Source organism: Loxodonta africana, unplaced genomic scaffold, assembly GCF_030014295.1.
Source record: "Loxodonta africana isolate mLoxAfr1 unplaced genomic scaffold, mLoxAfr1.hap2 scaffold_366, whole genome shotgun sequence".
NCBI classification, from domain to species: Eukaryota; Metazoa; Chordata; class Mammalia; order Proboscidea; family Elephantidae; genus Loxodonta; species Loxodonta africana.
The window spans coordinates 134,006-158,196 of NW_026975080.1; the positions used below are offsets into that span (position 1 = coordinate 134,006).

Below are 24,191 nucleotides of genomic sequence, written 5' to 3' on the forward strand. Positions count from 1 at the left end.
GAGTCTGCGGGCTTGCGGTGGGCAGCCCGGCATCTCCTGCCTCCCTCGGGCGCCCTCTCTGGGCAGCAGCTCCCCTCCCCCCGCCCCGCCAACCACCGAACAGTCGCACTGCCTGCTTTCTGCTTCTAGAAGCGTGTTCTTTTGATGCACACATGCAGCACACACAGAATCCCAGCTGGATTACAGACTTGAACCTGAAACGCACAACTTTAAAACTACTAGACTGGGGTGGGGGGCGGTATTGGCAGTGAAAAAAGGAAAAAAAAAAAAAAAAGAAAGAGAACAATTACAAAAAAAGTATTAGAAGACTGTAACCTCACGTTATGGACTCAAGAAGGCTGCGGATACACAACCGCGTAGATAGCATACTGTTGTATCTTTCTTTGCAAATAAGTCTTAGATGAGGGAATTTGGTACCGGGAATAGTTGCAGAGCCTGACTTTGGGGAAATCTGGGATTGATTAATTGGCTTGCATGAGGCTACAAGCCCTGATAATCAATATTTAAAGATGAGATTCGAGCAATCTAGAACATGCATCAGAATTTTTTACAAGTAAATTAGCACCAGAAGAGGCCTTTAACCACTAAATAAAATGGGTCAGTAGTTCAAGATCTCCCTACAAAGAAAATGGCAGACCTAGATCGTTTCCAGTCAGGTTCCAGCAAACATGCAAGAAACAGTCATTTTAATCTTGTACGCAGTCAACAGAGATTAGAAAACCATGAGACACTCCCCTAACTTGATCCTTATGGCTAGTTTAAAAATGATAACAAATTAGAGAAGGAAGGTAGAAGAAGAGTTAGAGGACAAGCACACTCAGTAACTGAGATGCAAAACCCTACATAAGATGCCAGCAAAGGAAATCCAGCAAAGGGTAAACCACGTAACATGCCATGATCAAGGCGGTTTATTGTAGGCATACAAATTTGAGTGAACATTAAAGATTTAGTAATTTCATTCACCACATGCATAGGTGAAAGAAGAGAAGACATATGCTCACCTCAAGAGATGGGGGCAAAGCAGGTTGATAAAATCCAATCACACGGACAGATAAGGACTAGGTGCAAACATGGAACAGAAAAGGAGTTCCCGAACGTGGAAAACTACAACTAGCATGATAGTTCATGGTGACGGGTGGGACATTCTCTTTAAAATTAATAAAAAATAAAATAAGGATGCTTCTATCATTATTTTTATTAAACATTTAACACTGGAAGTGTAAGCTAGTACAAAAAAAGTATAACTGCTATTCATAGATTATAGGACTGTCTCCATTGAAAACTGTAGAAAATATTGGAATTAATAGTAATCATAAATAAAAAATAAATTGAAATTTCAATGCGTCAGCATCAAGCGGACTCTGTCATAGCTCTTAGGTGAAAGCAAAGGACACTGATAGGGAAAGAGGAGGTTCGGGTGGGCTAGACCAAGGAGGGAAGAAAATTATTCTGCACTGGGCTGAACTTACAAGCACGGGTATGTGTGTTAGTTACCTAGTCCCTCCATAACAAAAAATAACACAACTGGATGGCTTTTAAAGGACAGAAATTTATTTTCTCACAGTTTAGCAGGTAGTAGTTCGAATTCAGGGCATGGCTGTAGTGGGAGGTCCTTCCTTGTCTACCTCAGCTTCTAGTAGATGCCAGCAATCATTTGTGTTCCTGGCCTTCTAGAAGCATCTGTCTTCTTTGTCTGTCTTCCTTTTCACCTGTTTGTGTCTGTGTGTATTCTGCTCCTTTTATAACTAAGAAGAGTTAGGCTTAGGACCCACCCTACATTGGTATGACCTCATTCACATAATAAAAGCAGGCCCCTTATTTCCAAACAAGGTCAGAATTACAGGTACAGGGGTTAGGATTTCCACATACATTTTGGAGGGACACAATTCAATCCCTAACAGTTGATTTACCAGATATTCTGGATTGAGAGTACTCACATGAACAGCTGAGAGTAGTTCCAATTCTTTGCTACATTCAGTGGCTGAAACTTGTCTCAATGGTCACCCATAGGAATGTTGGAGCAATTTATTGTGCAGGACCTGGCCTACCATTCCTAATCATGTCCATTGTGTGGAAAAACACACACTCCCATCACCGAAGTCCTGAGAAATTCATCGATAAGAACGGAATGGTGGTTGGAACCAAGAATTGTTTCATAGCCTAGATAACATGGTGCAGCTGTTAGATATCCACATGGAGATGTCCGGTAATAAAACTTCACCACACACGGAGATGTCAAGAATAATACCAACAGCTAATGCTCATTGAGTACCTACACTGGTGCCAGGCACTCCTGTGCTTTTCCTTTCATGTTTGCTTTTCATGATGGCCATATGAGGAATGTATCATTATAATGCATAAAGAGGTCAATACAGAGAGTTAGGCTGACATTTGAATATATGAGTCTGGACCCAGGAGGAGTTTGAATGGATGGAGGTATAAACCTCAGGTCCATAGCTACAAATAGACAGCAGTAAACTCACTGAGGCATCCTAGAGGGAGGGTGTCAATAGAGAGAGGAGCAGGCACCAAGCCCAAGGGTACTCTGGTATCTAGAAGCCTGCCAGGTGAACAGCAGCCAACAAGCCTCTCTGAAGTCCAGTGTGGTTCCTGGAGGGTTGTCTGTCCTTTCTCTCAGCTGCATTTCCCCAGTGCTCCTCCCACCTGCACTGGGTTGTCCCCTTCATGACGACAGGGACAGTGTGTACCTTTCACCACTGTATCTGCATAACATAGACTACTTCTGGCCCATGGAATATACTGACTGAATGAAAAATAAACAAAGGATAAGTACGTAAAATCCTTCGTAGTTGATACCTTGAAATACATTAAGGGGCTTCATGAGTAAGAGGGAGAAAAATTGATCAGGGCTGCTTCTGAGACCATCCCTTAGGCGTAATGAGTGTTAAACAACACTTAAACAAAGAGATTTAATGGCAGAGATGTATGTTAAAAAGAGGTAAGTATAGGTTGAAGATTACTAGAAACATGCACATTATTGCAACTATAGTCAAATCGCTAAAAACCATATACTACATGCACACAGAATATTACAAAGTAATTTAATGCCCTCATTAAAAAAAAACAAAAAAAAATTACCATGAAAAGACTAATGTTGAATGAAAATATCAGGATGTAATATCTGTGTTAATATACATAAATGTGTGTGCTAATACACACATAAAACCAGTTGCCACTGAGTCAGTTCTGATTCATGATGACACCAGTGTGCCAGAGTAGAACTGTACCCCATAGGGGTTCCAATGGCTGAGTTTTCGGAAGTAGGCTGCCAGACCTCTCTTTCACAGCAATTCTGGGTGGACCTGAACTCCAACTTTCTGTCAGCAGCTCAAGATATTAACCATTTGCATCAACCAGAGACTCTAATACACATACATGCCAATATAAGCAAGAAAATAGACATATCGGAACGTTAATAATTTATTCTATGCATTACGTATGTTTTCTTGTTTTTTTTTTTTTTTTTTTTTGCATACTTTCCCATTGCTTCCAAGTTTTTGAGGAATAGAATGTACTTCTGGAAAAATTCATGAGAGATTTTTAAGTAATGAAATAATTAACAGAAACAGAATGAGTAAATCTGTGGCAAGGCAGCCCATGAACCCAAGATTACAGTAACACTGGTATGAAAAGCAGAATTGTGGAGTCCTGAAGCTCAGTGGTTCCATGCATCCATCAGGAAAGAGGGAAGAGCAAATAAACAAGGAGAAAATACAGTGAGCCAGAGGAGTGGGAGCCCTCTGTTGTGGGCACAGTTTTCTCATGAAACTTTAGATGGACACAGTGGGTGGGATTATCCACTTCCATCATACAAACATTTTTATTACCCTTGATTTTAACAGAACTATGTTATAAAAACAAATAATAAAATAAAGTATAATAAAAGAATAAATCTCATCAGTGGACTACTATCATTTTCCCCAGCCACTGAGGAGGGCAGGAGACACACAAGGGAAAGAAGATGGACCAGTGTGAAAACTCATGCTAAGTGGGGAGGAGAGTGTTTCTGAGACAGGCCTTAGCTGCTACCACCTAGGGAAGTAGGCAGCCATGCACAACCAACTGGAAGAAATGGTACATTATTTCTGAGACCTACTCCAGCTCATAACAAATTATGGATAACATGGGGAAGAATGAGATTTCCAGGACACTTAACTGTTTTTATGAGAAACCTGTACATAGAACAAGAGGCAGTCATCTAAACAGAACAAGGAATACAGCATGGTTTAAAGTCAAGAAAGGTGTGCATCACCGTTGTATCCTTTCACCATATGTATTCAACCTGTATGCTGAGCAAATAATCTGAGAAGCTGGTCTGAAGAAGAATAAGGCATCAGGATTGGAGCAAGACTCATTAATAACCTGAGATATGCAGATGATACAATCTTGCTTGCTGAAAGTGAAGAGGCCTTAAAGCATTTACTGCTGAAGATCAAAGACTACAGACTAACAGCCTAACAACTGGACCAATAAGCAACATCATGATAAACGGAGAAAATGTTCACGTCATTAAGGGCTTCATTTTTACTTGGATCCACAATAAACACCCACGGAAGCAGCAGTCAAGAAATCAAACGACACATTGCATTGGGCAAATCTGCTGCCAGAGGCCTCTTAAAGTGTTCAAAAGTACAGATGTCACCTTGAAAACTAATGTGCGCCTGACTCAAGCCATGGTGCTTTCAGTCGCCTCATACGCATACGAAAGGTGGGCAATGAATAAGGAAGACCACAGAAAAATTGAAGGCATTGAATTACGGTGTTTGCAAAGAATATTGAATATACCATGGACTGCCAAAAGAATGAACAAATCTGTCTTGAAAGAAGTACAGCCAGAATATTCCTTAGAAGCAAGAATGGCGAGGCTTCATCTCACATATTTTGGACATGTTGTCAGGAGAGATCAGTCCCTGGAGAAGCAGGTCATACTTGGTAACAAGTGGCCACAACAATTGGCTCAAACATAACGACGACTGTGAAGGTGACGATAGGTAGTTTAACATACATTTTGACCCATATGAATTAAAATTTAAACAATTATTTCATGCCTTTTTGTAGGGGTTTTAGAATATACAATTAAAATAAATGTAAACAATTAATAGAAAAAATCTCTGAAAATAAAATTTAATTTTTTTAAATCACTGCTCCATACCCCAGATCTAAATGGCTTGATATAAAGCACTGGTCTTTGTGATTCACAAAAAGGAGGTGCCAATTCCTGGAGGGGGGATGGGAGGATAGAGAGAGTTGGAAGCTGGCAAAATTGTCACGAAAGGAGAGACTGGAAGGGCTGACTCATTAGGGGGAGAGCAAGTGGGAGTACGGAGTAAGGTGTATACAAACTTATATGTGACAGACTGACTTCATTTGTAAACGTTCACTTGAAGCTCAATAAAAGTTAATATAAAAAAAAAGCCCAGCCCTGACCAATGTTTGCTTAAAAACTTTGAAAGTTTGTTCCTCTCTAAAATAAAGCAGGGTCTAACTTTAAAAATAAATAAATAAATGTAAACAATTATTAGAAAAAATCTCTGAAAATAAAATTTAATTTTTTTAAATCACTGCTCCATACCCCAAATCTAAATGGCTTGATATACAGCACTGGTCTTTGTGATTCACAAAAAGCAGGTACCAATTCCTGAACAAGAACTGAAGTGACAGGAGAAACCCCCCATGCTGTTAGAGCCCTGAGTATGGGCCCTAATCCAATGATCTGTCTTCATTAATTCCTTTTTATTTCATCTCTGTGAAAGAGGGGAGGGAGAAGGTGAGAGAGGGTTACATGTGCCTATTCTGTTCTTTAGCATCCAGTTCACTGCCAGGAACAAGTATTCGTAAGAGTCTAAAAAACGTTAAAGTACAAATAAGGAGGAAAACCTCCTAGTATATATATGTATTAGGTGGCACAAAGAGTTAAGTGCTCAGCTACTAACTGAAAGGTTGGCAGTTTAAATACACTCAGAGTTGCCTTGGAAGAAAGGCCTGGCAATCTACCTCCAAATAGTCACAGCTATTGAAAACCGTATGGAGGGCAGTCCTACTCTGAAAACTCACGGGGTCGTCATGAGTGAAAATCTACTCAATGGCAACTGGATTGGTAATCTATATATGGCATAAATGTTCGGAAAATTAGTTTCTGAACATATACACGGCATACAGAATACACTGCACATTAGTATTATGTGCCAAAACCCACTGTCATCAAGTCGATTCTAACTCACAGTGACCCCAAAGGACAGAGTAAAACTGCCCCATAGGGTTTTCACTGAAGCAGACTGCCACATCTGTCTCCTACAGAGAGGCTGGTGGGTTCGAACCACTGACCTTTCAGTTAGCAGCCAAGTTCTTTAACCACAGAGCCACTAGGGCTCACTGCTGTCATGTACAGTGATTACATAAGCAAATTCTGAAACAAACTGCCTGGGTTTAAATCCTAACTCAATTTATCAGCTGGGTGATCTGGGCACGTTACTTTACCTCTCACTGCCTCAGTTTCCCATTTCTAAAATGGGTCTTATTCAAAAGGTTGTTACGCAGGTTAAAGAAAACACACAAGGCACTTAGAAAAAGGCCTTACACACAGAATGAACACAATAATTGTTAGCTTTCATAATTATTAAGGGAATACAAACAAACGGCTAGGTTGAAGGAACTTCCATTGAGAAAGAGTTGAGTTCCAAAATTCATGTGTAAAGTCATTTACATCAACTGTTAAAGTTGTATGTTTAGATTCAAGTGATTACTGAGGTGTGTTATGATCTTGAACAGAGTTCTGGGGACTATACAGGCAGACTCTGCATGCCCTTCTCCTGCACATCCATTCCATCTCCCTTGGAGCCCAGACATCATGTTATCAATTAAACCCCTCCCACACTGGTGGTGTACTGTTTAAGAGCTATGGCTGCTAACCAAAAGGTCATCAGTTCAAATCCACCAGGCGCTCCTTGGAAAGTCTATGGCACAGTTCTGCTCTGCCCTATAGGGCCGCTATGAGTTGGAATAGACTCAGTGGCAATGGGTTTTTAACGGGTGTGAGGTAACTGTTCAGTGCTTAAAGACGTACCAAAAGCAACCACTAACACAAAAGTATAGTAAAAGGTTCTTATTTCAGAGTAGCAAAACCTTAGTTTCTAACACAGTGGTGAATTAGGGTGGACTGTGGATCAAGAGGAGCCCTGGTGGCATAGTGGTTAAGAGCTCAGCTGCTAACCAAAAGGTCAGCAGTTCGAATCCACCAACTAGTCCTTGGAAACTCTATGGAATAGTTCTATTCTATGCTATAGGGTCTCTATGAGTTCGAATCAACTAGGGTCTCTATGAGTTGGAATCAACTTGATGGTGACAAGTTTGGTTTGGTGGGTGTCATGGATTGAATTATGACCCTAAAAAATGTGTGTCTCAACTTGGTTAGGCCATGATTCCCACTATTGTGTAGTTGTCCTCCATTTTGTGATTGTAATTTTACTTTAAGAGGATTAGGGTGGGATTGATTGTAACACCACCCTCACTCAGGTCACCTTTCCCTGGGGTGTGGCCTGCACCACCTTTTATCTCTCCAGAGATAAAACGAAAGGGAAGCAAGCAGAGAGTTGGGGGCCTCAGACTATCAAGAAAGCAGCACCAGGAGCAGAGCATGTCCTCTGGACCCAAGGTCCCTGCACCTGAGAAGCTCCTTGACCATGGGAAGGCTAAGGACAAGGACCTTCTTCCAGAGCCGAAAGAGAGAGAAAGCTTTCCCCTAGAGCTAATGCCTTGAATTTGGGCTATTAGCCTACTTTAATGTGAGGTATTACATTTCTCTTGGTTAAAGCCATCCACTCATGGTATTTCTGTTATGGCAGCACTAGATGATGAAGACAGTGGGTCAAGGTGGAAGGGGTGGATGAAGGACAAAAAAAGAAAAACGGACAACAGGAGAAATATAAGAATTCAGAGAACTGTGAAAATTTAATTCCTGAATATACTTTCTTTCTCCTCCCTATAACTGGAAGGACTTTTCTCATATACAGTGTATATAAGTAAATCCTGGCAATATTTAAAACACTTGGATTTTTGTAAAACTCATTCTCTGAAAATTCATGGTGGCCCCATTAATTTATGGCTTAAAAACAACTCAGAACTAAAAAGAAGCATAAATAAATAAATAAAGGCACTGCTGTCATTTGCGGGCGATGTTCTTTTCCTGCTATCCACAACCCACACACTCGGGTTAATTTTCCAGGGTCAGTGTTCATAGACCATCCTCTTTCTCTTACCACCACCCCACCACCCTTAATTATTTAGAAAAGGCAGGGCCAGTCAGTGCTCCAAACATCAAGTTTTCTCTCCAAAATGCCAACTGGCACTTGGGGAGCAGGCTACATTCTCAGCTATCAGCACTTCCACTAGCCCCTGCACATAAGGAATGTGTCTCCACTGAACTGTTCATTGTAATTAAAAAAAAAAAAAAGTAAAAAACTGTTTCTTAAAAAAAAAAAAAAAACAAAACAGGCATTTCCCTATTACCCACCCACCCCACTCTCCCACACCCAGTGCTCTCCCACCACACACACACTCAAATATTTCCTACCAAGGGTGTGTCCCAAGCACGGGGTCTGGCTCCACTCTTCTTTTACATCCCTTGGAGGCCTCTGGAGAAACCATACCTTTGGTTGGCAATTCCCTGAACCCTGCCTATTCAAGCTGGCACTTATTCAAAAAGGCAGGTGAGTCTTCAAGTCAGGTTTTTATAAGGAGTTTAAGAGGAGCCAGGTGATATGCCTACTCACCCTCAAATTTCTCAAAGGTAATAATTTCTTGAGATGTTTACAATGTCTCAACTATGGGTTAATTAAATCCCTTAGGATGGTGGGCATAGGAAAATCCTCCATCTCAATGCCCCCATTTCGAAAAAAAAAGAGAGGAATCTCCAAAATTACAAATTTCAATTTCTACATACTTGATTGAACTAAGGAGTAAGTTCCTCACATGTGTTATTCTTGGTCTGAGTCCTGGTGGTGCAGTGGGTAAGAGCTAAGCTGCTAACCAAAAGGTCTGCTGTTTGAATTCACCAGCTGCTCCTTAGAAACCCTATGGGGTAGTTCTACTCAGTCCTATAGGGTTGATAAGAGTTAGAATTCACTGGATGACAATTGGTTTGTTTGCTTTTCAATCTTTGGCTGAAAGGTGGACTTTGTTATCAATTTATTAAATCAACTGGTAATTTGCTGGATATTTCTCATACAGGAACTTATGATGTCTTCAAATCCAGCTAATCAGGTTTAGGGAGAGAGAAACTTCTCTACCTTAGCTTCCCTGCCACTCCCACACCTTTTTCATTGATTTCCATGCCCTGTTTAAGTAACATCACTCATCACTTCTCACTGTCTAGGTTATCTGAGCCAATTCATGGCAGTCAATTCCACCTGAGCCCTAGGATACCCTCATTTACATACTCTGCCCTGTTCCTTCACCAATGGCTGACCTCACATCTCCACTGGAATGTCTACTAGGCATCTCAAACTTAATGTGGTTCAAATAAAATTCTTCGTCCAAGTGTCTTATCTACCTCCCAGTCTTCCTTATCTCAGCAAATGTTCTCACTATCCTCTGGGTTGTTCAGGACAAAAACCTAGAAATCATCCTTCATTTCTCTCCTTTATTCAAATCTTGCATCCAATCCATTGACATATTCTGGACTCTTGGCACTACCTTAACATAAATCCTGACTCTATCCACTTCTCACTACCTCCACCTTACATCCACCATCATCTCTTGGTTAAAACTGGACTCCATGCACCGATCTTCCCTCTTACAATCTACATAACAGCATCATTTCAGTGGCTTCTCATAGCAATTAGGAAAAATTCCCAAATCCTTCCCATGGTCTTTCATGATGCGGGGCTTGCTCACCATACTAACCTCATTTCCTAACAGTCTTCCCTCGGTTCACTCCACACTAGCCATGACTTATTTCCTGAGCTTCCTCAAATGTGCCAAAACACTTGGTTATTTAAGGGCCTCAGAAACAACTCTTTCCTTTATTGGCAATATCCCTCCCTTCAGAACTTCATAAACCTATTCTCTCCTTTGATATAGGTCAGTTATCTCCTCAAATATCCTGCTCCCATAAGCCTTTACTATTAATCTAAAACAGCTCACCCCACTCATTCCCTCACACGCAACTCTGTCTTATTTTCAAAATATTTAGCTCTCCTTGACATTTTTTGTTAATTATTACCTGTATTTTTTCTGGTTGAGAATATATGCAGCAAAACATACACCAACTCAACAGTTTCTACCTGTACAATTTAATAACACTGGCTACATTCTTGAAGTTGTGCAACCATTCTTACCCTCCTTTTCTGAGTTGTTCCTCTGTCATTAACATAAACCCACTGCTCCTTAAGGTTCCTATCTAATCTTTTCAGTAGCTGTTGTCAATCTGATGCCATGTAGACAGTTCTTAAAAGAGCATATGCTCAAGGTAGACCATTTTTATTGGTTAAGTAAGCTAATGTTCTGGAGCCCTCATGGCACAGTGGTTAAGTGATACGGTAGCCAAGCAAAAGAAGAGCAGTTTGAATCCACCACCTGCACCTTTGAAACTCTATGGGGCAGTGCTATTCTGTCTTACAGAGTCTCTGAGTTGGAATCAACAGCAACAGTTTGGTTTTTTCTTTTTCATACTTCGGTTTTAAGATGATTCAAGGGAATGCTTTTGGTGTAATGTTTAAAGATTATCTCACGGCAATAGTTTCAGGAGTTCATTCACCCTCAGTGGCTCCAAAAAGTCTAGGGTTCATTTGAAATTCTGTTCTGCATTTTCCCCCTTTTGATCAGGGCTTTTCTATGGACTCTTTGATCAAAATGTTCAGCGACAGCAGCTGGGAACCTTCTGGTTCTTCTGGTCTCATGGCATGCTAGATGTTCTTTTAAAAAACATGAGTGGATGCTGAAGGTTATCAAATACTTATTTTATTACACCTACTAATATAATCACATTTATTTTTCCTGTACATATGGCAAATTATACTGATTCATTTTTGAATGTTAAACTAACCTTGAATTCTTGGGATAGACCCAACTTGGTCATAATATATTCTTCTTTAGAGTATTGCTGGATTTGTTTTGCCTATTTATTTTTATATTTTGCATCTATGTTCATCAGTGACATTGGCCTGTAATTTTCCCATCTTCTGCTGCTCTTGTCAGGTTTTGGTATCAATATTCATTCTACAAGCTTTATAAAATGAGTTTGGGTATATATTTCCTTTTATATTGAAGAATTTGTGAAATATTTCTTGAATATTTGGCAGAATTTGCAGGAAAAGCCATCTGATATGAAGTTTTCTTTTTGAGAATAGTTTGAGCTCTAATTCAATTGTATTAACAGTTGTGGAATTACTTTTGCTTCCTGTTTCTTCCTGAATCGTTGTTATTAACTTACATGGTATGATACGTTTGCCTACTTTACCTAAATTTGCAAATTTATTGGCTAATACGGTTCATAACATTCTCACATTATCTTTATGTTCTGCAAGATCTGTAGTCATTTTCTTTCTAATTCCTGATATTCGTTTTTTATATCTTCATTCTTTTTCACTTGATCAATCTTGCCTAAAGTTTGTCAATTTTACTAGCATTTTCTAAGAATCAACTTTAGTCTTTGTTGATCATCTGTTGCATGTATTCAATCATTAATAGAAACAAAAATTCCTATGAATGTTTGTTTCTGGTTTTTTCCCAACATTTTGAATGGATGTTTAACTCACTTATTTTTCAAGATTTGTTCTTTCCAATTATATTTTTAAGGCTATAAGTTTCCTATATTATATTGTCTGTACTGCACAAATTTTTGTATGCACTATCTCCATAATTGTTTACTTCAAAATGTATTCTAATTTTCATTATGATGTCTTTTTTGACTCATAGTATTTTAAAATATCCAAGCACATGGAGATTTTGTATTTTCATTTTCTAAGATTTTTTTTTTTTTTTTAATTATGGTGTACTTACATAAAAAAAAATGGAGATTTTATATTTTCATTTTCTAAGATGGTTTTTTTTTTTTTAATTATGGTGTACTTACATAGTATCCTCTATATTATTACAGACTCTTGAAATTTGTTGAGACTTGCTTTATAACACAGTATACAGCTAATTTTTATACACACTATGTTATGTATGTGCATGAGATGAATGTATATTCTTTCATGGTTAGATAATACACACAAATACACATATAGCAATTTGGTATTTTTTTACATGTTAAATCTTCTGTATCCTTGATAATTTATGGACTTCTATGTTTCTGAGGGGTGTGTTAAAAATCTATTATGATGCATGATGTCAAAAGGAGCCCCAGTAGTGCAGTGGTTAAGCACTCAGCTGTTAAACGGTTTGATTTGATCCACCAACTACTCCACAGGAGAAAGATATGACCGTTCCCTTCCATAAAGATTACAGCCTTAGAAACCCTTTGGAGAAGTTCTACTCCATCCTATATTCACTATGAGTCAGAATTGACTCAACAGCACACAAGAAAAAATGTATGATGTGATGGAAACTCAGAAGTACGAAGCTAAAAAGAATTGGTCCTACCTCCAGGGTCAAAGGATGAAGGACAGAGAAAACAGCAGAGACATCCAAAAGCTTGGAAAAAGGGCTGAGAGGACAATGGTTGGTGGTTTAAGGGCTTTGAAGGGCTACCATATATACTGAGGAATCTGAAGTGCAATGTTCTTGCCTAAGGATGAAGACATGCTCATAAAGATCCTGACAAAGCTTTAGGCTTGCATCTCTGGCTGATCTTTGGGCTCCATGGGGGCAGGAAGTGAAGGCTAGGGCAGAGTTTTAGGCACTCTTGCTTAGCATTGAAAGAACGTGCCAGTTCAGAGCCAATCTGCAAAGACTGGGATAATGTTACTTTTTCTTTTTGGCTACAAGCATTTAAAGAAAGCACTGTCAGGTCATGAACTGACTGCTGAGATAACAGAACAGAACTTCAGTGTCCACACATGAGAAGACATACAATCTTTGCAGAAATAGTTTGGAAACATCACTAAGCAAATGGATGACTGGCCCTCAACAATTAAAAAAAAAAAAAAAAGCAAACCCTAATGACAGGAGGGAATCTTATTTCCAGAGTCACATTATAATATCTAAGATATCCAGTTTGCAACACACTATTCTAAGTCATAAAAAGAAAAGGATGGTTCATTTGTTAAGAAGAAAGAAAGAAGAGAAATGAACAGAAAGCATCCCTAAGGAAACACAGATATTGGGATTACTAGACAAAGATTTTAAACCAACTGTCTTAAATTTCCTCAAAGAGCTAAAGAAACCATAGACACACACACAAAAAAAGGAAACCAAGAGAAGAATGTATGAACAAGTAGAAAACATTAATAAAGAAATATTATACAAAAGAACCAAATAGAAATTATAGAGCTGAAAAGTAGAATAGCTGAAATAAAATTTCATTAGAGGAGCTCAACAGCAGATTTGAGCAAGAAAGCAGGAAAATGTAAGCTTGAAAAAGCACAACTGAAATTGTTCTAACTGAGGAGCATAAAGGAAAAAGAATGAAGAAAATGAATAGAGCCTAAGGGACCTGCGGGACAACATCAAGCATACCAATATACTCATTAAGGGAGTCCCAGAAAGGAAAGAAAGATGAAAGGACAGAAAGAATATTTAAAAACGTAATGACTGGAAGTTTCCCAAATGTCATCTAGATATCCAAGAAGCTCAATAAACTCAAAGGACAGTAAATACATAGATATCCACAGACAGACATAATCAAAATGTCAAAAGACGAAGACAGAAACTTGAAAGCAGCAACAGATAAGTGACCCCTAATGTACAAGAGAGTCTCAACAAGTTTAACTGTTGATTTTTCATCAGAAACCATTGAGACAAGAAAATAGTCGGATGATGTATTTAAGGTACTGGAAAAAAAATACAGAAACAAAACTATGAACCAAGATGTCAATATCTAGCAAAACTATCTTTCAAAAATGAAGGTGAAATTAAGACATGCCCAGATACACAAAACCTGAGGGAGTATGTTAGCAGCAGAACTGCCTTATGAGAAATGCTACAGGGAATCATCCTGGCTGGCACGGAAGGACACTAGACAGTAACTTGAAGCCATAAAAAGAAACGAAGACTCCGTAAAGGTAACTACTTAGATAAAACAAAGTCAGTAATATTTTTATATCACGACTCTTTTTTTCATATATGATTTAAAGCACAAATGCATAAAAATACTTACACATCTCTCTTAATGGACACACAATGTATAAAGATGCAATTTTTGTAACAGCAACGTAAGTAGGGGAGGTAACTGAGCTGAATAAAAGCAGAATGTTGTATACTGTTGAAGCTAAATTTGTATTCATTAAAAGAAGATTGTTATAAACATAAGATATTAATTGTAATCCTCATGGTCACCACTAAGAAGTTAAAAAATATAAGGAAAGGAAATAAGGAGAGGATCAAAATTGTACACTTGAAAAAAATCAGTCAAACACAAAAGTGGACGGTAGTGAAGAAAATGAGAAACAAAATACATATATGACCTACTACAAAGTAGAAGACATAAGTCCTTCCTTATCATTAATTGCTTTAAATTTAAATAGATTAAATTCACAATTGGGATCATTAAAGTTGTGTGTCAACTTTGTTGGACCATGATTCTCAGTGCTTTGGCAGTTATGATGTAGTTTAGCAGTCGAATAACGATGCAATCATTTCCATGATGAGATGTGATATAATGTGATTACCTCCATGATGGGATCTGCTGTGAGTAGCCAATCAGATCTAAGGGAGTTTCCTCGGAGGTGTGGACTGCATCCAATATAGGTGGACTTTCTGGCAAGGCTCTTGAGCTTTTGCTCACTCTGAATCCTGCAGCTGGCTCCTCTTCATCTGATCTCAAGTTTTTGGGACTTGAACTCTCAGCTTACCTTCCAATTTGGGGATTCACCAGCCTCCGCAGTCTGTGAGCCGCAGCCTGCCAGCTTACCTGCCGATCTTGAGATCTGTCAGCCTTTGCAGCCTGTGAGCCACAGACCTGTTGTATGACCTGCAGATCTTCAGTTCTGCAGTCCCTGCATCTATGTGAGTCAGGAGAAGCCACAAGCCTGACCCATGGACTTGAGACTTACCAGCCTCTACAGCCTCGTGAGCCATTTTCTTGATATAAAGCTATTTATATATAAATATATATATATACACCTCACTGGTTTTGTTTCTCTAGAGAACCCAGCCTAAGATACCAATTAAAAGACAAACATTGGCAGAATGCATAAAAAAATCATTCGATTGCTGTTAAGCTGATGTGACTCATGGTGACCCCTCCCCTCATGTGTGTCAGAGTAGTACTGACACACAAGTGTGTCAGTTCAATGGCTAATTTTTCAAAAGTAGATCACCAAGCCTTTCTTCCAAAGTGCCTCTGGGTGGACTCAAACCTCCAACATTTTGGTTAGCAGCTGAATGCATTAACCGTTTGTACCTCCCAAGGACTACAACATGTATCTATGTTTATTTCTGTATTACTTCTCTTTATACTATATACATACATACACACATACACACACATACATACACACACACATAGACATCCATGAGTGGTTCATACAGATGCTTTGGACTTCAACTAGCAGGGCTCTATTAATTATTGATAGAAAAGTACTGATACCAGTTATAAATGCGTATTTGTCCATTTCCCCTTTCAGATTTATTAGTTTTTGTATTTTGGAGCGCTGTTGTTAGACACGTACACATTTAGGAGTGTTGTATCTTTTTGGAGAATTGAACCTTTATTATGTTATGTCCCTACTTATTCCCAATAATACTCCTTTTTCTGAAGTATAATTTGTCTGATATTAATACAGCCACTGCAGTAGAACTGGATAATTTTCAACCATTTCAATAGGTAGCATAAGATCAAGAACTGATGGTATAAAAGGAAGGAATCGAAGCTGCATTGAAGGCATTGGTGAAAAAACTACCCTCTCTCCACCATCTTCACTAACTCTGACACCAACTGTCCCTCACACAGCACTCCCTACTTCTCTGCCGGGTTCAATAACTCATTGCAATGGCCACACAGAACTCATAGTCCATATTCACGATTATGGGGTTTATTAGGGAAGTAACAGTTATAGCTCAGGCTCAAAGACACTCAGAACACAGTTTTTCTATCAGGACAGCCTCTTCCCTCCTGTGCTCATAGGTGTGCCTCTGCCTGGCCTTGGGCCGGCCTCTCTCCAAAGGCACTCAGCTTTCCTTCTCCCTGGGCCATCATCTCCTATAGCCAGGTCCCTGTTGCTCGGTCTCTCCTGCCATGGCATCTTACCATCTTCAGGGTTACAGCTTCCTCTCTCTATCTCAGTCTCCTGCTTCTAGGAGCTTCTCAGTGCAGGGATCTCAGGTCCATAATATACGCTCGGCTCTTGGCTGTTCTTCCTTGATGGGAGTTGAATCCTCCTCTTTGCTCTGGAACTGGTTCTCTTTGAAGGCAAAATAAACAATCCTCTTGGTGAGCCACAATTACCCTATCACACAGTCCTGCCCAAGCACCAGGGTGGATGTTATAAGACCATGGCTAGAAAGGCCACACAAAGTAAACAATCACATCACAGTACCTTGGACTCATTTTTCAAGTGAAGTACCAAAAATCCCATACAAACAGATTGGTAAAGAATATAATCAACAGCAAGAACATTTTCATACTTATGTTTTCTGTATTTGGAAGAAATCTATAGCACTATTCTTATTTTGCCAATTCAAAGGGATCACAGAGATTAGTGGTAGATGTTGCAGTACCAGAAAACTCTCTGGTAAAACAGTCTGTGAGCAGTCTTACAAACATGGATATTCCACCAGAGTCAAAAGAATGACGTTACATATCATCAAAGAGAACATTTCAAGATCTAGCCTGAAGTACAATGTTGTCACTGATAGGCTAAAATCCATACACTTACAAGGAAGACTAGTTTATATGACTATTCAAATGTATGCACCAACCACTAATGCCAAAGATAAAGAAATTGAAGATTTTAAACAACTTCTGCAGCCTGAAATTGATCAAAGATGCAATCAAGATGCATTGATAATTACTGGTCATTAGAATGTTAAAGTTGGAAACAAAGAAGGAAAAGTAGTTGGAAAATACAGCATCGCTGAAATAAATGACGCCAGAAATCTCATGAAAGAATTTTGCAAGACCAGTGACTCATCCACTGCAAATATTTTTTTTCACCAACATAAACGGCAGCTATACACGTGGACTTTACCAGATGGAATACACAGGAATCAAACTGACTACATCTGTGGAAAGAGAAGATGGGAAAACTCATATCATCAGTCAGAACAAGGCCAGGGATCGATTGTGAAACAGACTGTCAATTGCTCATATGGGAGTTCAAGTTGAAACGGAAGAAAATTAGAATAAGTCAAAAGGGGCCAAAATATGACCTTGAGTATATCTCACCTGTATTTAGAGACCACCTCAAGAACACATTTTACGTGTTGAACACTAACGACTGAAGACCAGACGAGTTGTGGAATGACATCAAGGACATCACACATGAGGAAAGCAAGAGATCCTTTAAAAGACAGGAAAGAAAGAAAAGACCAAAACGGATGTCGGAAGAGACTCTGAACGTTGCTCTTGAATGTCGAGTAGCTAAAGTGAAAGGAAGAAATGATGAAGTTTTGAGTATTGAGACGCCACCAGTGATCCCTCTTACAAAAAAGACCAGAAAAAACAAGTGAAGCGATTATATTTATGACAAGCTAGGAGCCCTGAACATCAAAGGTAAAGTTAGAAAATGGACTCAGCGGCAGGGGGAGGGAGAGACTATTCAGAAGTGGAGAGGAGTTACTGGACCTGAACAGCCAGGAACCCTCAGGCACCGTTCCCTGGAGCGACTGCAGCGGGGCTGGCAGTAGTGTTCCAGAGGCGTTTAGCTCAGGGAAGGACAGCAAGTTGCACAGACTACTCACACCTCCAGAACAAGAGAAGAACGGCACTCTCAGCAAAAGCTAATTACTTGTGTTTATTTTACCACGCCCCCAGCCCCCAAGCCGGCTTCAGTGGCTGTCAACTTCCCTGGGCCTGAGATAGGCCCTGGTACCACTCTGAGCCATTTTTCCATCCTTGAAGAAGGTATAAGTTCACAACTGGGGGAAAGATAATCTGCCAGCTCAATTAAGCTGGGGAGCTCAGGACAGAAGCAGCTCTTGTTCAGGCACAAACAGTCCATGGGCTTTGAATACCTTTCACCCCAGCATGGACCTGTGTGGGCCCATTTCAGGAGAATAGGCCCTTGTCGCCAGACTGCAACTGTTTCAGCTGAACGGTGGAAAGATGGGTGTTTGATGTTTGACACTGCTTTGCCTATTAAACGGCGTCTTCACCTACCCACATCAGGGGCCTAAGGACTGGTGGCTCCACCCACAATACCTAGCCTCCTGTGACAGGGCTCCAAGGGTAAGTAGTACCTCCCAGAACTTACAACCAAAAGCATTGGGTACCCATCGCCCTTCTGCAGAACCCACCCGTGTGCTCTACAGAACAGGGATGCACTTTCCTCACAGACACTCAGAGGACAGCTGTCAGACCCCTGCCTTGATCAGAGCCTGACCCCCTACTGCAGCCAGATACTTCTGCCTACACCAATAACCCCTGCCCCTCTAAGACGGTAGGACAGAGCCTGTACCACACACTTTATGACCAACTACCTGGGCACCTGAGTTGAATGCATAGAAGAAAAGTAAATGAACTCCTAGGCTCATATACCTGGTAACAGTGCTAGCCATCTGGTGATAGTACATTAGAGCTTCAAAGGTGAAAATAATCAACCTAGCACACTCAAGCAGCTTATTTGGGAATACCAAAACTAAACAAAGCAAGAAGCTAGGATACAAAAAGCAAGCATAAAATAAACTAATACAATAACTTATAGATTGCTCAGAGACAACAGTCAATATCAAATCACATAAAGAGGCAGACACGGGGGCAGGACCAAGATGGCTGACTAGGTAGAAGATTCCGCTTATACTTCTTGAAACAAAGACTCGAAAAAACAAGTGAACTGATTACATAAAGGACAATCTACAAACCCTGACCATCAAACACAGAACTAAGGAGTTGACCTGAGTGACGGGGGAGCGAAAGCCACGCTGCAGCAGGGACCGCTTCCAGAGCCAGTGTCCCACGCCGTAGCCTTGAGCCCTCGCGGTTTCCTGGTGTCAGAGTGGTGGGGCTGATTGTGGTTTACTGAGACAGGGAAGAACAGATATAGGCCTAACCCTCAGGACCAACCTCAGAGGGGACCCAGGCAGCACACGCAGGCTCCACACAGACGCGGCTGACAGGGAAACGAAAAACTATAGGGAAGCAGCGACTGGTTTTGGAGCCTGGAGTGCAGCGTCCCAGAAAGGAAACCTTGGTGCTGGGCTTTGGACTAAGTGTGGGGGAGCCGATTGTGGCTTCCTGAGACAGTGTGAGCATGGATGCAGCCCTAACCCTCTGGGACAGTCTCAGCAGGGATCCAGCCAGCACACACGAGCGACACAATGCTCTGGAATCTCAGAAAAAACAGTTCTCACCAAACAACATAAGTAACTTTGTATATTTTGCCAGGCTACTCTCTTCTATATATCTGATTCCACCCCTCATTGCCCCAGCCAGCTTCATTAACATTGGAATCCTCTGTGCCAGAGAGTGAAGTGCACTGCTGAATTTTTTTTCTTCTTTCTTTTCTAACCCATTCTCCTGGCCTGAGAAAAGCAGCATTTAACAATCAAAGAAAAAATCCTTCCCTGACTTCCCTAAACTGAAATAACAGTACAGAATCAGCTCCATCCAGGCATTAACAGACCCATAGTCTTTGGCTTTCACCCTACAGGTAACTAGGTGGCTATTACAATGTAAAGGCAATTCTGATAGAGATCTGACCATAATTGTTTTAGCTCAGCAGTGGAAAGGCAAGTTTTGGAGGTCAGATACCTCTCTACCTATTAAACAGAGCCCTCGCTGATCCACACCAGCGAACTGAGGGCTGAGACTCCACCCACATCACCTAGCCACCTGCTAGAGGGGTCTGAGAATAGTGACGCCTACCCAAGCATTGGGTGCCTAAGATACAGCTGCAAAGCCCACCCACCAGAGTGCTCTAGAGAATAGAGCCACACCTACCTCACTGACACTTGAAGGAAGGCTGTCAGCATCCTGCCCTCCTCGAAATGTGACCCCCTGCCACTAATAGAAACTGGTGCATACAACCATCACCACTACTCCTCTAAGATAATAGGTGAGAGCCTACACCACACACTAGGTGACCAGCTATCAGGACACCTGAGCTGATTGTATTCAAGAATAGTGAATGGACTCATACACTTATATACCTGGTAACAGCTCAGGCAAGCTGGTAACAGGACGTAAGTGATTCAAAAGCTACATCAATCACGATACCACAATCTAGTAGCCCATCTGGGTGTATTGTAACAAAACAAAATAAGAAGATAAGACTCAGTGAGCAAATATAAAATATTACAATATCTTATAAATGGCTCAGAGACAGCAGTCGACATCAAATCACATGAAGAAGCAGACCATGATTCCTTCTACAAACCCCCAAATCAAAGAATCAAAATCATTCCCAGATGTAGATACATTCCTAGAATTGCCAAATGTAGAATATAAAAAAATTATATACAGAATGCTTCAAGACATCAGGAATGACCTCACAAATGAAATAAGGCAATCTACAGAAAACACCAAGGAATACGCGGATAAAGCAGTTGAAGATATCCAAAAGATTATTCGACAACATAGTGAAAAAATTAATAAGCTGTAAGAATCCATAGAGAGACAGCATTCAGAAATCCAAAAGATTAACAATAAAGTCACAGATTCAGACAACTCAATAGGAAGTCACAGGAGCAGAATCAAGGAACTGGAATGCAGAGTGGGGGAGCTGGAGGATAAGGCAATTGACACAAATATAGTTGAAGAAAAATCAAATAGAATTTAAAACTATGAAGAAACCCTAAGAATCATGGGGGACTCTATCAAGAATAATTTGCGTGTGATTCGAGTTCCAGAACAGGGAGGGATAACAGAAAATACAGAGAGAACAGTGGAAGATCTGATGGCAGAAAAATTCCCTGGCATTGTAAAAGATGAAAAGATATCTACCCAAGATGCTCATCGAACCTCATACAAAATAGATCCCAAAAGAAAATCACCAAGACATATCATCAAACCTGCCAAAACCTAAGATAAAGAGAAATTTCAAAAGCACCCAAGGATAAACGAAAAGTTACCTACAAAGGAGAATCAATAAGTTTGCACTACTCGGCAGAAATCATGCAGGCAAGAAGACAATGGGATAACATATATAGAGCACTGAAAGAGGAAAAACTGTCAGCGAACAATCATATATCCAGCAAAATTCTAAAACATGAAGGTGAAATTAAGATATTTACAGATAAACACAAGCTTAGAGAATTTGCAAAAACCAAACCAAAACTGCAAGAATTACTAAAGGAAATTCTTTGGTCAGAAAATCAATAATATCAGATACCAACACAACACAAGGTCACAGAACAAAACATCCTGATATCAACCCAGATAGGGAAATCACAAAAACAAAATAAGATTAATTAAAAAATTGCTCAAAACAGGGAATCATTGATGTGATTATGTAAAAGATTACGATAGTGAAAAAAGAGGGACTAAATACAGGAGGCTTAGAAATTACATATGGAGAGGAAACCAAGGCGATACAGGGCGAAACAACTTAGGTTTTTACTTACTCAAACCAGGGTAAATATTAAGATAACCACAACAAGGTCTAACAATTCCATACTTCAAAATAAAAACCAAGATAAACATAATGACTCACCAAAATAAATTCAACTACTATAAAAAGGAGGAACACACATTCTACAAAGAAAAACTCAGCACAAAAAAGTAAATGGAAAATGAAATTGTCAAAAACAGGCATCAAAATGACAGCACTAAACTCATACTTGTCTATAATTACACTTAATGTAAATGGACTAAATTCACCAATAAAGAGACAGAAAGTTGCAGACTGGATAAAAAAACACGATCAGTCTGTATGCTTCCTAAAAGAGACACGCTTTAGAGTTAAGAGACACAAATAAACCAAAACTGAAAGGATGGATAAAAATATATCAAGCAAACAACAATCAAAAAAGAGCAGGAGAGGCAATATTAATTTCCAACAAAATAGAGTTTCAATTTAAATCCACCACAAAGGATAAAGAAGGACACTACATAAAGATTAAAGGGACAATTTACCAGGTACATATAACTGTATTAAATATTTATGCACCCAATGATGATAGGGCCGCAACATTCATAAAACAAATGTTAACAGAATTAAAAAGTGAGATAGACACCTCCACAATTATAGCAGGAGACTTCAACACAACACTCTCGGTGAAGGATAGGAAATGCAGTAAGAAGCTCAATAGAGACACGGAAGATCTAATTCCTACAATTAAACAACTTCACTTCATAGACTTATACAGAACACTCCACACAACAGCTGCAAACTATAATTTCTTTTCTAGTGCACATGAAACATTCTCTAGAATAGATCACATATTAGGTCATAAAACAAGCCTTTGCAGAACCCAAAACATTGAAATATTACAAAACATCTTCTCTGAATGAAAGACCATAAAAGTAAAAATCAATAACAGAAAAACCAGGGAAAAGAAATCAAATGCTTGGAAACTGCACAATACCCTGCTCAAAAAAGACTGGGTTATGGAAGACCTTAAGGAGGGAATAAAGAAATTCACAGAATTCAACAAGACTGAAAACACTTCCTATGAAAACCTTTGGGACATGGTGAAAGCAGTGCTCAGAGGTCAATTTATATCAATAAAGGCACACATATTAAAGAAGAGCCAAAATGAAAGAACTCTCCCTACAACTTGAACAAACAGAAAGAGAGCAACAAAAGGAACTGTCAGGCACCAAAAGAAAGCAAAAAATAAAAACTACAGCAAAATTAAATGAATTAGAGAATAGAAAAACAATTGAAAGAGTTAACAAGGACAAAAACTGCTTCTTTGAAAAAATTAACAAAATTGATAAACCATTGGCCAGACTGACTAAAGAAATACAGGAAAAGAAACCAATAATCTGAATAAGAAATGGGATGGGCCATATCACAACAGATCCAACTGAAATTAAAACAATCATATCAGATTACTACAAAAAATTGTATTCTAACAAATTTGAAAACCTAGAAAAAATGGATGAATTTCTAGAAACACACTACCTACCTAAACTAACACAAACTGAAGTAGAACAACTAAATAGACCCATAACAAAAAAAGAGATTGAAAAGGTAATCAAAACACTCCCAACAAAAAAAAAGCCCTGGCCCTGATGGCTTCACTGCAAAGTTCTACCAAACTTTCAGGGAAGACTTACCACTACTACTGAAGGTATTTCAAAGCATAGAAAAGGACGGAATACTACCTAACTCCTTCTATGAAGCCAGCATAACCCTGATACCAAAACCAGCTAAAGACAACACAAAAAAAGAAAATTACAGACCTATATCCCTCATGAACATAGATGCAAAAATCCTCAACAAAATTCGAGCCAGTAGAATTCAACAACATATCAAAAAAATAATCCACCATAACCAAGTAGGATTTATACCAGGTATGCAAGGTTGGTTCAATATTAGAAAAACAATTAATGTAATCCACCACATAAAAAAAGGACAAGAACCACATAATTTTATCAATTGATACAGAAAAGGCATTTGACAAAGTCCAACACCCACTCATGATAAAAACTCTCAGCAAAATAGGAATAGAAGGAAAATTCCTCAACATAATAACGGGTATTGATACAAAGCCAATACCCAGCATCATCCTAAATGGAGAGAGCCTGAAAGCATTTCCCTTGAGAACGGGAAACAGACAAGGATCCCCTTTATCACTGCTCTTATTCAGCATTGTGCTAGAGGTCCTAGCCAGAGCAACTGGGCTAGACAAAGAAATAAAGGGCATCCAGATTGGTAAGGAAGAAATAAAATTATCTCTATTTCCAAAGACATTATCTTATACACAGAAAACCCTGAGGAATCCTCAAGAAAACTAATAGAAGGGTT

The 24,191-nt window shown here is 39.5% G+C and overlaps 1 long non-coding RNA gene across 2 annotated transcripts in view; it reads right to left on the reverse strand.

The window, feature by feature from the left end:
* LOC135229546 (uncharacterized) overlaps positions 1-18,750 on the reverse strand; it is a 71,924-nt gene extending 53,174 nt beyond the window's left edge. For both annotated transcript variants that reach the window (XR_010320233.1, XR_010320232.1), the window contains exon 1: positions 16,370-18,750. This is a non-coding gene — a long non-coding RNA (uncharacterized LOC135229546). The remainder of the gene's footprint in view (positions 1-16,369) is intronic.
* Between the last annotated feature and the right edge of the window lie 5,441 nt (positions 18,751-24,191).